The sequence below is a fragment of the Eumetopias jubatus genome, unplaced genomic scaffold (genome assembly GCF_037043125.1).
Source record: "Eumetopias jubatus isolate StellerSeaLion01/CBP00866 unplaced genomic scaffold, mEumJub1_p1.0 scaffold_14, whole genome shotgun sequence".
NCBI classification, from domain to species: domain Eukaryota; kingdom Metazoa; phylum Chordata; class Mammalia; order Carnivora; family Otariidae; genus Eumetopias; species Eumetopias jubatus.
The window spans coordinates 80790762-80806798 of NW_028274820.1; positions in this window are offsets into that span (position 1 = coordinate 80790762).

Here is a 16037-nt window from a genome sequence, read left to right on the forward strand (position 1 = left end):
CCAAACAACTCAATAGAAAAATAAATGGGAAAATATATGAACAGGCAATTAAGCGCACAAGGGGACATGAAGAAGGCTTTTCATTGCAGTATCTTTTGTTTGTTTTGTTTAAGCCTTTTTTTTGAAAGCTGAGGTGAGGATTTTATTTTTTTTTAAGTTTTTATTTAAATTCAATTAGCCAACATATAGTACATCATTAGTTTCAGATGTAGTGTTCAATAATTTATCAGTTGGTATAACACCCAGTGCTCATCACATCATGGGCCCTACTTAATGCCCATCACCTAATTGTAATAACAAAACATTGCAAAAGATCTCAATGTATATCAGTGAAGGAAAGGCAAATACTTCACGGACTAGTCTTACAGAGAGATATTTTCTGCACTCATTATAAACTAATGAAATATGTTATCATGTCATATTTTGAATATATATTGTTAAGGGAAATATATATTCTGAAGAAGAACGTATGAACATAAACAAATGACAAGCCAATTTAAAGTCATGTTTACCTAGTCATGAAAACAGATTCCTAAAATTATTTTTTTTAAAGATTTTATTTGTTTATTTGAGAGAGAGAGAATGAGAGATAGAGAGCACAAGAGGGAAGAGGGTCAGAGGGAGAAGCAGACTCCCCGCTGAGCAGGGAGCCCGATGTGGGACTCGATCCCGTGACTCCAGGATCATGACCTGAGCCGAAGGCAGTCGCTTAACCAACTGAGCCACCCAGGCGCCCAGATTCCTAAAATTATTATGGCAAAGTTTTAGTTAATTTAATTTGAATAACAATAGAAAATACAAAAAAGATTTATTAAACAGTTTTTGGCAATTCACAATGATCTTTCTTTCACTGACAAAAATTAGTAAAATTTTATTTTATTGACACTGGCAAAGGTAGTTTGGCAAAAATTGAGAAAATGACAAAATTTAGAATTAAACTTTCATTCAACTTCATACTATCTAGATTCCTTGAATTTATTAGGATTATATCTTCAGAAAAACGATATTTGTCAAACAATGTTTGAAGACAAGGACTGCTTTGTTTCATTTGTCATTCCTGCAACCCCAGTCCTCTGCCCAATTTCTAGAGCAGAGGACCCATTCTAGTACTGCTGAAGGAAAGCAGGGGGAGTGCTTCTCAGTCACTATAGTATAGATGCCTGACCGCTAGTTGTTAAGTCCTGGTGGGCTCCAATGCAGTGCTCTTGGTCATTTCAACATTATTCCCATCTACTGAATTATTTAATATTTTTGTCAATCTGATCAACTTAAAAAACATATTGTACTTGCTTTTTTAAATGTAAAATTTTAAAATGTATTTTGTTACAATAGCCATCCTTGTTTTCTGTAATTATTTATCTTCTGTAAGTTAGATTAATAGTATCTATAATTACAGCTAAATGTAATATATATTAGTGGTCCTTAACTGGGGTAATTCTGCCCCCCAGGAGATATTTGACATAGTCCAGAGATAACTATGGTCGTCACAAATGGAGGACGTTTGCTCCTGGCATCTGGAAGGTAGAGGCCAAGAGAGCTGCTACACATCCTACGATGCCCGGGACAGCTCCTCACATAAAAGACTGACCTGGACTACAGTGTCAGTAGTTACGTTGTTGAGAAACCCTGATAAATACTGCAGGGAGAAGGAAAGACATTCAAAGACCAACGAGTAAACTAGTTCTCCCCATTGAGCCAGTGTGTAGCAAATCAGAATCTCCCAGAAGAAGAGACGTGAATGCACATGAAAGGGCTGCATGTTTTGTTTGTTCGTTTTCCTTCCTTCCCTCAGGAGGTTCGGCAGAAGTGCCCCTGTCCTCTCCCCTATGTTGTAAGGAATGAGAAGTGGGGCAGAGCCTGGCTCAGGGCAAACACTTACCTCCACAGTGATTAGAAGAAGGAGTTTTTGCCCAGAATCGAGAAGACTAAGAGCAAGCCTAAAGAATTTGACTCAAAAGAGAATTAAAATCCTGAATCCCTTGGCTCTGCAACCCACAGATACATCATGCAGCTAACAAAGGAAGTGCAAGCATGCAGTCACCAACATTAGGAAGTGGCTCAGCACCCAGGAAAACCCGAGGTCAAATCCCATAGAGGGCCTGGGGACTGTATATGTACTTTCCCTTATCTATCTGAACACGAACAAAAACCATTAGATAAGCATGCAAAGGCACTGACTGTAGCTTTAGTAAATAACACCAAATGAATGAAGAAGGAAAAAAATAATGAAAAAAAAATTCTGCGAGGGTCATTTATAACCTTCTACAGTCACTGGCAAGACTTTAAGTATATTAAAGGCCAAATAATAAATTATGTTTGGCTGCCTTTGCATATTTTTCCATAGGCTATGCAAATAATAATTGAAATTATGTTAATCTAATCTGTAGTGGCAATCTTAATCTTAACCATAAGGGCAAGAGGAAAATGCTGAAAACTTGCTTATCACTAATCTTGCTGCTGCTGAATCTGAATTAAATTAATTTTTCCACCTTTAACAAACTGGTAAGGCAAACATCAAATAACATCTCACTGTAGGAAGGTTAAAAATGTTTTTATGACTACTGTGAAATAAAATCTTTGCATCCAAAATATGTGAGTAAGCACATGGAAATCCCCCAGAACCATGCCTACTGTACCGTAAAATGGGTGAGCTACTCTTTTTATTAATGCTGGGCCCCAAGACAGCTTCGAGTCTAATAAGTGTCTTGTGACTAGCTGAGTGAGGGAAGTGTAAGTGCGGTGGTCTAGTCCAGAAGTCCTCATGGGACTGACTCTGAACATCAGGGGGAAATATCTGAGGGGAAACCTGGAGATACCAGGACCAGGAACAGTGAGTGCACAATTGTCATTCGTTGTGTTCAGCAAATGTTCTTCAAGCAACCGCTTTTTCCGAGTCAGGAAAAAACTAATCTGGCTAGGAACAGAAATCTGAGTAAGGAAAATCAGTGACACATGCCATCTTCTAGCAAGAACAGATGAGATCACAGCTTTTAGCCATGTTGAAATAAGTGAAGCGAAGCATGTACTGATTACAGTGAATTGGCTGAACATTGTATAGAATTCCACAGGAAAAGTAGCTCAGGGAAAAAGTATTTGTTCTGATGATAACATCAGTAACATAAAATCAGCCTGGGACCTATAAAAATAAGACTGTAGGATCTTATTAAAGCACATAAAACAGGATCTGAACAAATGCAGTACAAAAGAAAATGTGTATTGAATCTAACCACAAATCAGCTGGTAGCAATAAATACTGACAGCATGGAGATGTTATTGGCAAGTAATATCTAGAACATATGTAACAAACACAACAACATAAAATATGGTTCACATTGTATTACCATTTATTAGAGATGTTTTTAAGACGTCTAAACATATGGGGTTATTTTGAACTATCTTTTGGTTATTAGCTACTAATTTTATTACATTGGGGTCATGAAGCATTGTCTAAAATCTATTTGTTGTACTTTATTGAGATGTTTTATGAAATAGTTTGTGATCAATTTGTGAAAAAAATAATGGGGAGATGGACACAGTTACAAATATAGTAGACAAAATAACAAGATCATATTGAAAATTTTATTCCAATAATATTGAAAACTAAGGGGAAAGTCATTCATAACAAAATTTTTAAAATCTGAATTGATTTATAACATCAAAGTAGAATCACATCTATTTACTAACCAAAAATCTAGTTGGGTAGAGGGATGGAGAGACGGACAGATATGTGATAAAGCAAGTAGAGTAAAATGTTAGTGGTAGAATCTAGGTAGTAGGTAGAAGGACCTTCACCACAATTCCTTCAACTTGGCTATATGAGAACTTTCACAGCAAAATTTTGTGGGAAAATCCTAGGTATTTATATAGCCAATTTTTCTCGAGTCTCAGAAGAAAGATAATCTATACCTGATATAAATAACTCCAGGGAATTGAAAAAGTGGGAAAGATAACTTAACTTACATGATAAGAATATTGTAACCTTGATATGAAAATAAAGTTGGACAAAGACAAAGAAAGAAAACTTATAAACTAATTTTTATATGAACATTGCTGCAAAACATAAGAAAATAGCTTTATGATATTGGGGGGCAGGGACGTGTTTCTTAAATGAGTGTATAGAGTATATTCATAAAGGGCAAAAAAGACAAAAAACACAAAATGCTAAAGGAAACAACACATAAGTTTTACTATGTTAAAATGAACAATTTGGTTCAACGGTAATCCATCATGAAAAACAACAACAACAAGAACAACCACCGCAGTAGCCGCAACAACCTGCCAACCAGCATGAGGACTGTTATCTAAAGTAAAGAATTACTATAAACCAATAAAAAGAAATAACAGAAGGTTAGGGAAACCCAATTTATAGACAATTCAAAGAACATGAAATTCCAAGGGCTGGCTAATAAATATATGGAAAAATGCTCAACCTCAGAAAATATTAGAAAAATGTTAAAGCAATATCAAGATAAATTTCCTATGAGAATGGCAAGAATTGAAATGTTTAACAACAAATGTTGAAAAGGATGTGGGCAAATGAGAACTCCTGTATATTGCTGTCATACTTGGAGTATAAATGAATACAATCACTACTGAAAGACAACTAGGCAATACCTAGTAAAATTGGAGATGTCCATACTCTGGAACTGAGCAATTTCAATTGCATTGATCTTCTCTAGAGAAATTCATATATGTGCACAATGAGCCATGTGCAAGACTATTACTAGGAAAAAAATATTGTCCATTATTAGAGGAGTTGATAAAAATGTGTTTTAAAATAAAATCTAATGCTATACAGAAATTAAAATGAATAAACTAGATCTACACATAGTGTTACAGTTCCTAAGAAAAATATATTGTAAAAATGTACCCATAGAATGATAAAAATTATATAAAACTTAAAAAACACTCCAAACACAGTACTATAAATTGATTTTACATACACACAAATATAGAAAATGTATGATATCATGGATTAGATGGGAATGAGGTTAGTGATTACCTTTGGTGGCAGTAATGAGTTTTAGGGGGCTTTAGATATTATTTGGATCACTTATTTCTTTTGGAAAAAATATATGGAATGAATATTATAAATTGTTACTAATTTTAAAAATTTGCATGGTGGGTTCATGGGATAGTGGGTATACTGCTATTGTTACTGATATTTTCTGTGCTTTTCTATATATTTGAAGTATTTCATAATTAAGAATAGATAAAAACAATTGATATATATGGAATATATTTCGAAGACTATGGCCGTCATTCTTTAGATAAAATATTCAGGGTCAAGCCAGTAGGATACCAAACACCTGAACTAAAAGTGTGGCATTTCTCCTCCACTCTGCCCTCACCCCACCTCAACTCACCCCTACTTCTCACCCATAACAAGACTTGCTTTTCCTGAGTGATGTCTTGTGATTATTTTTATGGGATTTTATTATAGAGCATTCTAAGAAACAGCTCAGGAGCTTCACTATTATATAAGGGTAGGATCTTCTTTATCAGGAAGGTAAACAGACACCTGACTATATGAAATGTATCTTAAATGTACTGTAATGCATTTAGCTTCAACTGATTTTCCTGTATTTATTTTCCCTATGTATGCTCTTTCTTCCTCTATTTTTAAAAAATTGTCTTAGATTGTAATATCTATAATCTAATTGCAATCTTTCTTGGAAGGAAGTCCAGGGTAAAAGTTTAAAAATAAACAGATTAAAAGAAACTATCAAGAGGATTCAAAAAAGGAGTTGATTTTCTAATCCTACTCTTGTATAAAAACAGTGATCCATATAGGGAAAAATGTATTTTATAAGCAATAATAAAATAGTAAGGACTATTTTAAAATGCTTCCTGAAAAATAAATACATGCATTATGTTTTGCAATCTCAATAGTTAACTACTATTATGACATTTTACAGAGAAACTGAGGGTTAGCGAGTTAAATAATCAGGCCAAAGTAATGCAACTGGGAATGGCAATATTTGAGCCCTGGTATTTCTTTCTTTCTTTCTTTCTTTTTTAAAGATTAGTTATTTATTTATTTGAGAGAGAAAGAAGAGAGAGAGCACGAGCGGGGGAGGGAGGGCAGCGAGAGAGGGGGAAGCAGGCTCCCGCTGAGCAAGGAGCTCGACCTTGGGCTGGATCCCAGGACCCTGGGATCATGACCTGAGCTGAAGGCAGAGGCTTAACCAACTGTGCCACAGGTGCCTTGAGCCCCGGTATTTCTTACTCCTGAACCAGGCTCTTAAGTCATATACACACATAAACACACACACACACACACACACACACACATACACACACACACACATACTTTACTTTCCTAATCTTAAATTAGACAATAGTACTCTGGCAAATAATCTAAATCCAAAGGCATATTGATAGTATTTATTTATTTAAAGATTTATTTATTTTAGAGAGAGAGAGAGCGAGCATGCCTACATGTGAGCAGGGGGAGGGGCAGAGGTAGAGAATCTTCAAGCAGACTCCCTGAGATCATGACTTGAGCTGAAATCAAGAGTTGAATGCTTAACCTACTGAGCCACCCAGGCGCCCCTTGATAATATTTAAATAATATTGGATAAACATGGTTCTATTATATTCTTTTATCTCCCCACTCCAGGCTTTCATTTGCCACTCATTCATTGAAAACAACTTGGTCATACCTTCTTTAAAATCAACTGATCAATGAGCTTTTCATATCAAAGATCTTTGAGCACCCACATTTATCCAAAAAGTGAAAATGTGGACTAAATGATCTTTTCCGGAAGAAAATTCTGATTTTTTTCCCCAAGAGTGACAGAAATATTTATTACAATGATACATTTTCACAAAGAATTCCTAGAACCCATCACAAGGTCTCACTTTAAAATAATGCTTTGTACAACAGGTTGAATCAGCCCCCAACTAATTCTAACAGGAATCTCCCTCTAAATGGGAGTGGCAGTGGTGTGGGCGGGGGGGACATAGCTGATTTTCCAACTCTTCCTAGAATGTTTGTATAGATGCTGATAGGAATTAAGAACAAAACTTGGGAGACAGAGGGCACTATTAAATCAGCATTTGTCATATTTTTTTCTAAGGGATTTAAAAAAGGAGATTAGAAAATGTCAAGAAAATTTTGGAAAGTTTAATTCACGAGCTGCCATTTTTTCATGGAGAAGAGTTAGAAGATACACTAAAAATTGCTCTGATAGTTCAGATATTGTTGCTTTGCCTCTTAGGAGGCACTTAACCAGACTCTACTAAGAATGAACAATGTGAAAATTCTTTGAAAACATGAAACTATGGTGTGATGCATCTTTCAATTCACACAGACATTCTGAGTGCATTATAGCCATTCAGATAGTAAGAATGAAAAACAGATGGATTGTGAAGAATAAAAAGAAAAAGAAAAAAATGAGGCTCAATACTGCTTCTGAACATGCAGAGTGTTGCATCCATCTCTTCAGTTCACCAAAGTTCAGGTGTAGCTGAAAAGTGATGTCTGTACTTCTAACAGCCAATCTGTCAACAGCACCTTCCAACCCAACCTCCATAAGTTACTGTTTGAGTAGGACTCAGAACGATGTCAGTAATAAATATTTATAGCTACTCCCACAAAACTCTTACCACCTCACTAAGCGCAACATCACCAACACTGAAGAGGCGCTCAAGGCACGCCTTGCCAACTTGTGTGGCCAAAGACGCTTTAGGAATTTCAGTGGACCTTACAAGGACCTAACTTAGGGCAAAGCAAAGTTTGTTCCTTTTTAATGCTGAGTGATATTCTGCGGTATGGATGTGTCACAGTTTGCTTAACCATTCACACTTTGAGGGACAACTAGGTCATTTCCAAGTTTTGACTTTCACTAGTAAGCTGCTATAAACACTTGTATGTAGGTTTTTGTATGAACATACATTTTCATTTCTCCGGAATAAATGTCCAGGATTGCAATTGCTGGGTCATAGGGCAGTTTCATGTCCAATTTTTTTGCTAAGAAGCTGCCAATTTGTTTTCCAGACTGGCTGTACTACTTGTATTCCCACACAATGTCTGAGTGATTGAGTTTCTCCACATTCTCGCCAGCATTTGGTGCTGTCATTATTCTTTATTTTAGCCATTCTGACACGGGTGTAGTAATATCTCATTGTGGTTTTAATTTGCATTTACCTAATGGATAATGATGTTGAACATTTTTTCATGTGCTTATTTAACATCTGTATATGCTCCTTTAGGAAGTGTATCTTCATATCTTTTGCCCATTTTCTAATTGGATTGTTTACTGAGTTTTAAGAGTTCTTCATCCATTATCAGTATTATTTTCTGTGGTTTGCAAATATTTTCTCTCATTTCGTGGCTTGTTTTTTCATTCTCCTAATGGGGTATTTGTTGAGCAAATTTAAATTTTAAATTTTGATGTCCATTTATCAATTTTTGCTTTCATGGATTATACTTTTGGTGTTAAGTCTAAGAACGCTTTGCTAAGATCCGTGAAGATTATCTTCCATGTTTTTTTCTAAACGTTTTATAATTTTATGCATTTTACATTTAGAATTTTACATTTATGCATTTAAGTTCGTGATCAATCTTGAGCTAATTTTCATACAAAGTATGAAGCTTAGGTCAAAGTTTTGTTTGCTTTGTTTTCTGTTTTTGTCTGTGGATGTTCACTTCTCCAGCACCATTTGCTGGAAAGTTTTCCTCCATTAAATTGCTTTTGTACCTTTGTCAAAAATAGGCATATTTATGTGGGACTAGTTATGGTTGTTCATTCTGTGTCAACTATATATATCCATGTCTTTCCCAATACCACATAGTCTTGATTACTGCATCTATATAGTAAGTCTTGAAGTTGGGTAAACTATTTAGTCTGGCTCTGTTGTGACATTCAAAAAGTCTAAATTTAAAGTCTATTTTAAATTTTTTTTGAGTGTTCTTATTGGATATACTGAGCCACTTTACTACTGATTCAATGTGCATAACGTTTGGAGAATAGATTCAGAGGAGATTGAATAAGATGCAATAGTAATATTATAGCAAGTAGTATTTGTGTGTTGAGTTATCATCTCTGCTTTCCACATAGGTTTTCCCAGGAAAACCCATCAAGGATTACTAGTTAAAAATGCTCTTTCTTGGAAACTTGCTTTATATTTTGTAAACTACTTGGCTAATGACAGATTTTAAAAAGCAAGCTACTAGAAATGTTCCAAAGTGTGTTAGAGAATTGTATATAGTTGTGTTTCTTTGTTTATATTCTTTAGTCAAATGAATATATGAAGATAAAGAAGATAGATATAGGAAATGGAATGTACATAGTGGCCAGTGGGACTTCTGTCTCCATGGGAAGACTGAGGTTCTTTATAACCTTTAGAATTCTGGATTTATAAAAAAAAAAAATGGGGAAGTAAATACAAGTAACAGTAGCCTTCAGTAATATATTAACTATAAAACTACTTTTAACTCAAAGTATAAAATCTCTAGCACATTAAATCACACATACAGTCCTGACTACAGATGCAATAAAAGAATTCAAATTCCAGTTCTGATGATGAATTCTGGCCCTATTTAAATTCTAAGGAGGCCCCATGAGTAGGTTCTGTATGGAGGAGGATGAGGGCATGTAAGAGGAACCTACTGGATTCCCTGAGGAGAGGACTGCTTGGTCCCAGTGGACCCCCAGCTCTGACCAGAAGCAATTACTTTCACAGCTGAGATGGAGATTAAAAGTTTATGGAAAACAATATCAAGGACTGTAGTCAAGAATAACTTCCCAGACCCTGAGGAATAACCTGTCATTATTTATTATTCATTTGACATTTGTTAGATGATCTACCCATAAAGCTCTGTGGCTGTGAAGATAAAATATTCTTGTCAGACCACAACCTCTATCAGAGACCTATCCTCTCAGGTTGAACTTACTTTGGGGCTGAATTGTTCTCTGAACAATTAACCCAAGATTTTAAATTTGTTTACCCCTTTGTTATTTTTACATATAAACAACAACAAAAAATATGAGTTACATTTGTCCCAGCATACTTTCAACTACGGCCATAAAATCTTCCGTTTTGAATTAAAAAAATTAAAAATACATAAACAATTTAAGACATTAATATTAGGTAGCTATCATAGTATTGAAGTTGAAGAAAAAACAGAAAGGGTGTTCTTACACAATTTTTCTATGTTCTAGACTCACTTCATCTTATATGTTAAACTAGAATGCAGGTCTGACCATTGTCCTCCATTTCATATTTGTATTATTTAAGTGCCCTTTAGTTATTTCTTCTTGAGTCTCTCATAAGTAGTGAATAAATCTCAAACTCGACAAATTCAAAATTGCATTCATGAAGTAACCCTCTCTACTTCCGAATACCACCAAAGAAGCTCCTCATCTAGTATTTACTCTTTTATTTAAGAGCTGCATTATACACCAGTGATTAAAATTGGAGACTTCAGAACCATTAACTCAACTTGTTCTGATTCCAACCTTACTAGGAAAAAACAAAAAGGATTATAATTAAATCTGACTCTTCTAGATACTTCCACTTTTGGCAAAATGCAGCCTGAGAAACAGGATTTACCCTCTGCTAAAACAACTAAAATAGGAAAAATTATACGAAACAGCAGTTTTCAGACATTGGACATCAGGTGACATAGGACAGTGAGTTCTGAAAGAGAGTCCTATGATTATTCCAACTTAGAACAAGGGGAGAGTTTCTAGGCAGCAGTTCAAAAAAGGGGGAATCCAGGCAGATACTGGTGATCACATGTTGAATAGATGGAGCTGGGAGTCTGAAGAGGACCGGTGGTTATAGTTTTCAGGCAGAGTATCAGAAAGGAGAAACATGCACAGACATGTGCAGAGAGATCTCCAGGAATCCTGTCTGCTATTCTGCTGACTACTGATCAACACAAGTCTCTTAGGAAACTACCTGAGGGTGCAGAAGAACTAATTAAAATTGTTACATGGAAACAATTCCAAAAACTAACACAAGGCTGGGAATAATTCATGTTCCCACCAGCTAGAATGGAAATCCTTAAAATTAGTGGAGCATCAAGTACAATACTCAAAAGGGTATTATTGCCTTAGTACTGAGGCAAATGTAGCTGTAGACTAAAGGGTTTTCTGGTCTCACCCAATAAATCTTAAGAGCAAACCTTAAAAGGATCAAACTGTTTCCAAATAATGCAACTGTGCCCCAGAATAACATTCAAGTATATAGGAAAAAAATAAAAATAAATAATAATATCTGGTATTAAACAAAGCAAAATAAGCAATGCCTTTTTTTCAATTGAAAAAAAATTACCAGGCAGGAAAAACAGGAAAATCTGACTCTTAAAAGAGAAAAATCAAGCAATAGGCATCGAAGCAGAAATGACATATATGATAGAATTAGTAGACAAGAACATTAAAAGTTATTAAAACTATATTATGTATGTTCAAGAAGGTAGAGAAAAATATGAGTATGCTCAATAATGACAGGAAAAATATAAAAGACCCAAATCAAATTTCTAGGGTTGAAAATTACAAAGTTTGTGATGGAAAATATACTTGATGGAATTAACAGAAGATTAGGCGATGCAGAAGAAAGAATTGGTGAACCAAAAGATGTAGCAATAGAAACTATCCAAGATGATACACACAGAGAAAATGATGGAAAAAACAAAAAGCAAAAACAGATTCAGTGTACTTTGGGATAATTTCAAGTGACCAAATATGTTTGTAATTATAGTCCTTGAAATAAAAAGAGTAGAGAGAATATTTTAAGGAATAGTGGATGAAGGTTTTCTAGATTTGATTTTTAAAAAAACTCTATATATACTTTGAAGCCTAATGAATCCTGAACACTAGAAACAAACAAAATTACATCAACGTACCTCACAATTAGATTGCACAAAATCAGTAATAAAGAAAAATCTTAAAAGCAGCCAGAAGAAAAAAAAAATACACATTACATATAGAGGAACAGAGTTACAAATTAAAGTACATTTCTCATCAAAAAGAATAGAAACCAGAAGACTGTGACACAACTTTAAATTCCTGAGAGGGAAATACTGTCAATCTAAAATTCCATTCCAAGTGAAAATATTCTTCAAAAACGAAAGCAAAAATATACTTTTTCAACTTACAAAAGCTAAAGAATAAAAATTATATCTGGTAGAAATTGAAATAACAAGCCTATATAAAAGTAATGAAGAATGTGGGGAAATATAAAACAATTTTTGATATTTTCAAAAGATATTTGACTATTTAGATAAAAAATAGTAGCAATGCATTTTTGAGTTTATGATACATATAGAAATAAAATATATGACAACACAAAGTGGTAAGGGGGGGTTATAGGTATAAACTAATATTGTAATTATATAATTATACAATTATATTACTTAAAGTAAATTGCGGTAAGTTAAAGATGTATACTATAAATCTTCAAGCAACTGCAAAAATTACAGTAAGTCAAGAAATGAAATAAAATTAAATAGTAAAAAGTATTAAAAAAAAGTAGTCAATTAATCCAAAGGAGGGCAGGATAAGGGGAAAACAAAGCACAGAAAAAATAATATAGAAAAAAAATCAAAATGGTAGATTTAAATGCAATTATACCAATAATCACTTTAAATATAAATGGCCCAAACACCTAAATTAAAAGACAGAATCTGTCATATTTGATTAAAACATAAGAAAACAAGCTTCAATTATATTTCTTACAAGAAACTCACTTTATATAAAGACACAGTAGGTTAAAAATAAAAGGCTGGAGAAAGATAACCCATGCTAAAACTAATTTAAAAAGTTATAATACTTATATTAATATCAATATATTTCAGAGTGAAGAATATCAACATTGATAAAAAGCATTATATAGCGATAAAGGCATAGAGTGCATAGCAATTTTAAACACTGGCACACCAACCAAAAAATAGAACTTTGATAAACATAAAGCAAAACCTGATAAAAATGCAAGGAGAATTGACAAATCCACAATTATCGGCTAAGATTTCAACATTCCTCTCTCAATATATAACTGATAGAACAAGTAGGAAAAGAATCAGTAAGAATATAGACTACGAGAAAAAGTAGCAACCAAGTTGACCCAATTGACACTTTAGAAGACTCTGCCCAACAACAGCAGAATACATATCATTTTTAAGGCAGAATATTTATCAAGATAAACAATTTCTTTCATAAACAAATCTCAGTAAGTTTAAAAGGATTTAAATTCTACAACTCTTGCAGACAAGAGAAGAATATGCTTCCTAACTCATTCTCTGAAGCAAAATTACCCTAATACAACAACAACAACAAAGTAAGAGAGTTATAGACAATGCCCCTCCTGAACATTGGTGCAAAAATTCTTAACAAAATATTAGTGAATAAAATCTAATCATAAATAAAAAATACAAAATATCATGTTCAAAGTTTGTTTAATTCAATGTAATTTAGCATATTAACAGACTAAAAAAGAAAATCGTAAGATCACCTCCAAAGATGTAGCAAGAGTATTTGGCAAATTCTGACATCCATTCCTGATTAAAACACAAACAAACAAAAACTCAGCAAACTAGCATTAGAAGTTTCCTCAATCTGATAAAGAGGCTCTGAAAATTCTACAGCCAACATTCATAATTAATGGTAAAAAAAATGCTTTGCTACTAAAAGAAGAAAAAAGACAAGGACATCCTTTTTTAAAACGATTTATTTATTTGAGAGAGAAAGATCGCAGGGGGGCGGGGCAGAGGAATAGGGAGAGAGAAACCCAAGCAGACCCCACACCGGTTGTGGAGCCCAACATGGGGCTCTATCCCACAACCTTGAGATCACAGCTTGAACCTAAACCAAGAGTCGGACACTTAACTGACTGCACCACCGAGGCTCTCCAGAAAAAAGACAAGGATACCTTAAGATAAAATGAGAAATAAAAGTATCCGGATTGGAAAGGATGAAATATCACTGAGTTTATTCACAGAAGATATTATGTACAAAATCTTATGAAATCTATATAAAAAAAAAACCCAACTAGAAATAATAAGTTAGCTTAGTGAGGGTGCAGGTACAAAATCAATTTATAAAAATAAATGGCATTTCTAAATCCTGGCAATTCAGAAATTCAATTCAGAATTGAAGCTAAAAAACAAGACCACTTACAATAGCATCAAAAAATGAAATATAGTAATATTAAAAATATGAAACACTTAGGGATAAATGTGCTTAAAGATGAACAAGACTGTACATTGAAAACTCTATAACACTGCTCAGGGAAATTAAAGAATACCTAAATAAATAGAGAGATACAATGCGTTCATGGATCAGGAGACTCAAAATTTTTAAGATGTCAGTTCTTCCTAAGTTGATTTATGTGTTATGACTAGAGTTCATTGGGTTCCTGTTCTAGTCTCAAAAATTTTTGCTTCTGGTACACAGCTTATTTTAATTGTCAAAGGTAGTGAAAGTCCCTAAACTCCATCAAGAAGTGTTAAGGAAGGAAAGGAAGCTAGTCTGGAAGGCCAGCATTCTAACAGATACAAAATTGTTCGAGGAATTAGTCTTTCTTCAAACCAGAAGCAATTTCATGGCAGTCATTTTAAGATAAATCAAACTTCCTTATTCAGAACATCTCTTCTTCCCTAAGCTTTTCCACCAAAAATTTCCCCCACTCTCTATCAAGATGACTTGGAGTTTGAAAGCCACTGCACAAAATATAAGGTATTTCATTTTCAAGCTTTATTTGAAAATATATCCATAGGCCATAATAGAATTTGGAGTAGATGTATATTTGTCATTTCTTTGTGTAGAAGCACTGTAAGAGACCACTATTCTTGAGATTATAACAGACATAGTATCTGACTTTCTGAGAAGTCCAAACACATTTGCTTTTTAAAAAAAAGACAATGTGTCAAGAAAGAGAGGTGTGCTAAATTAAAAAAGACAGAATGAAGCAATTAGAATAAATAAGGAAAATAATGGAAATGCTGGCTATTACGCATGGATGCTAGAGCACATAAATTTTCCCGGAATGAAGGAGGAGGCTACGTGACATTTCTGATATTTTGGTAATCTTCACTGCATACTTTTTACAGAACGATATCCACAAAGGCATGGCGTCTGACTCAGTGGCCCAGCCGTGGATGTGCTGCAGTGGGGAGGTCAGAGGGTGCACTCAGCTCAGCAGGTGTGCAGAACTACAGCTGTCAGGATTCATCAACAACCCTGCCGACAATACTCCAGGGAGCACTGGCAATGGGGGTGGGGGGGTTGAACTATTTGAAAATCCCTGAAATGAAAACTAATGATGAGAATCATTTAATGGAGTGAGAGGCTCATTCAATACCAACATGCCACGTTATTTCAAGAAGTTATTGAACTTGGTTTGTAGTATTATTGTATATGGTGTCTAAATTTTCCTATATTTTCTTTGTGCGCTGAATTCTATAAATGGAGATTCATTTAAAAAAATATATATTTTGTTCACTGTTTCACCTCCAGTGTTCTCTCTCAACCAAGGACCAATTGGGTAAAAATGAAACGATTCTCTGGAAATCTCTACTTAGGTGTTATAGACTAGGAGTAACCTTTCTAACGTAAATCAAAGGTTTATTTTATTTTATTTTATTATGTTAATCACCATACATTACATCATTAGTTTTTGATGTAGTGTTCCATGATTCATTGTTTGTGTTTAACACCCAGTGCTCCATTCAGTAGGTGTAAATCTAAGGTTTCAGTGAGATCCTGGCTAAGAGTCTTCTGAAGAAGGAGTTTCACCAAGGCTAGTGATTCTATCAGTGCAATTACTTCTGTGTGATGTAGTAAGGAATACAAATGATACAACATTAACAAGAATGCTATCTAATATTGAGCTTTTACTTACAGTTACTGCTGTAAGTGTTCCCTGTGTATTAACTCCTTTAATTTTTATAACTCTATGAAAATATCCTTCTGCCTCCAGAGGCCCATTTTCAGATGAGGAAAGTGCAGCATACAGAGGTTAACTAACATATCTGAGGATGGGATGGTGAGTGGTAGAGCAGGAATTCAGTCCCAGCAGTCAGCCTCCAG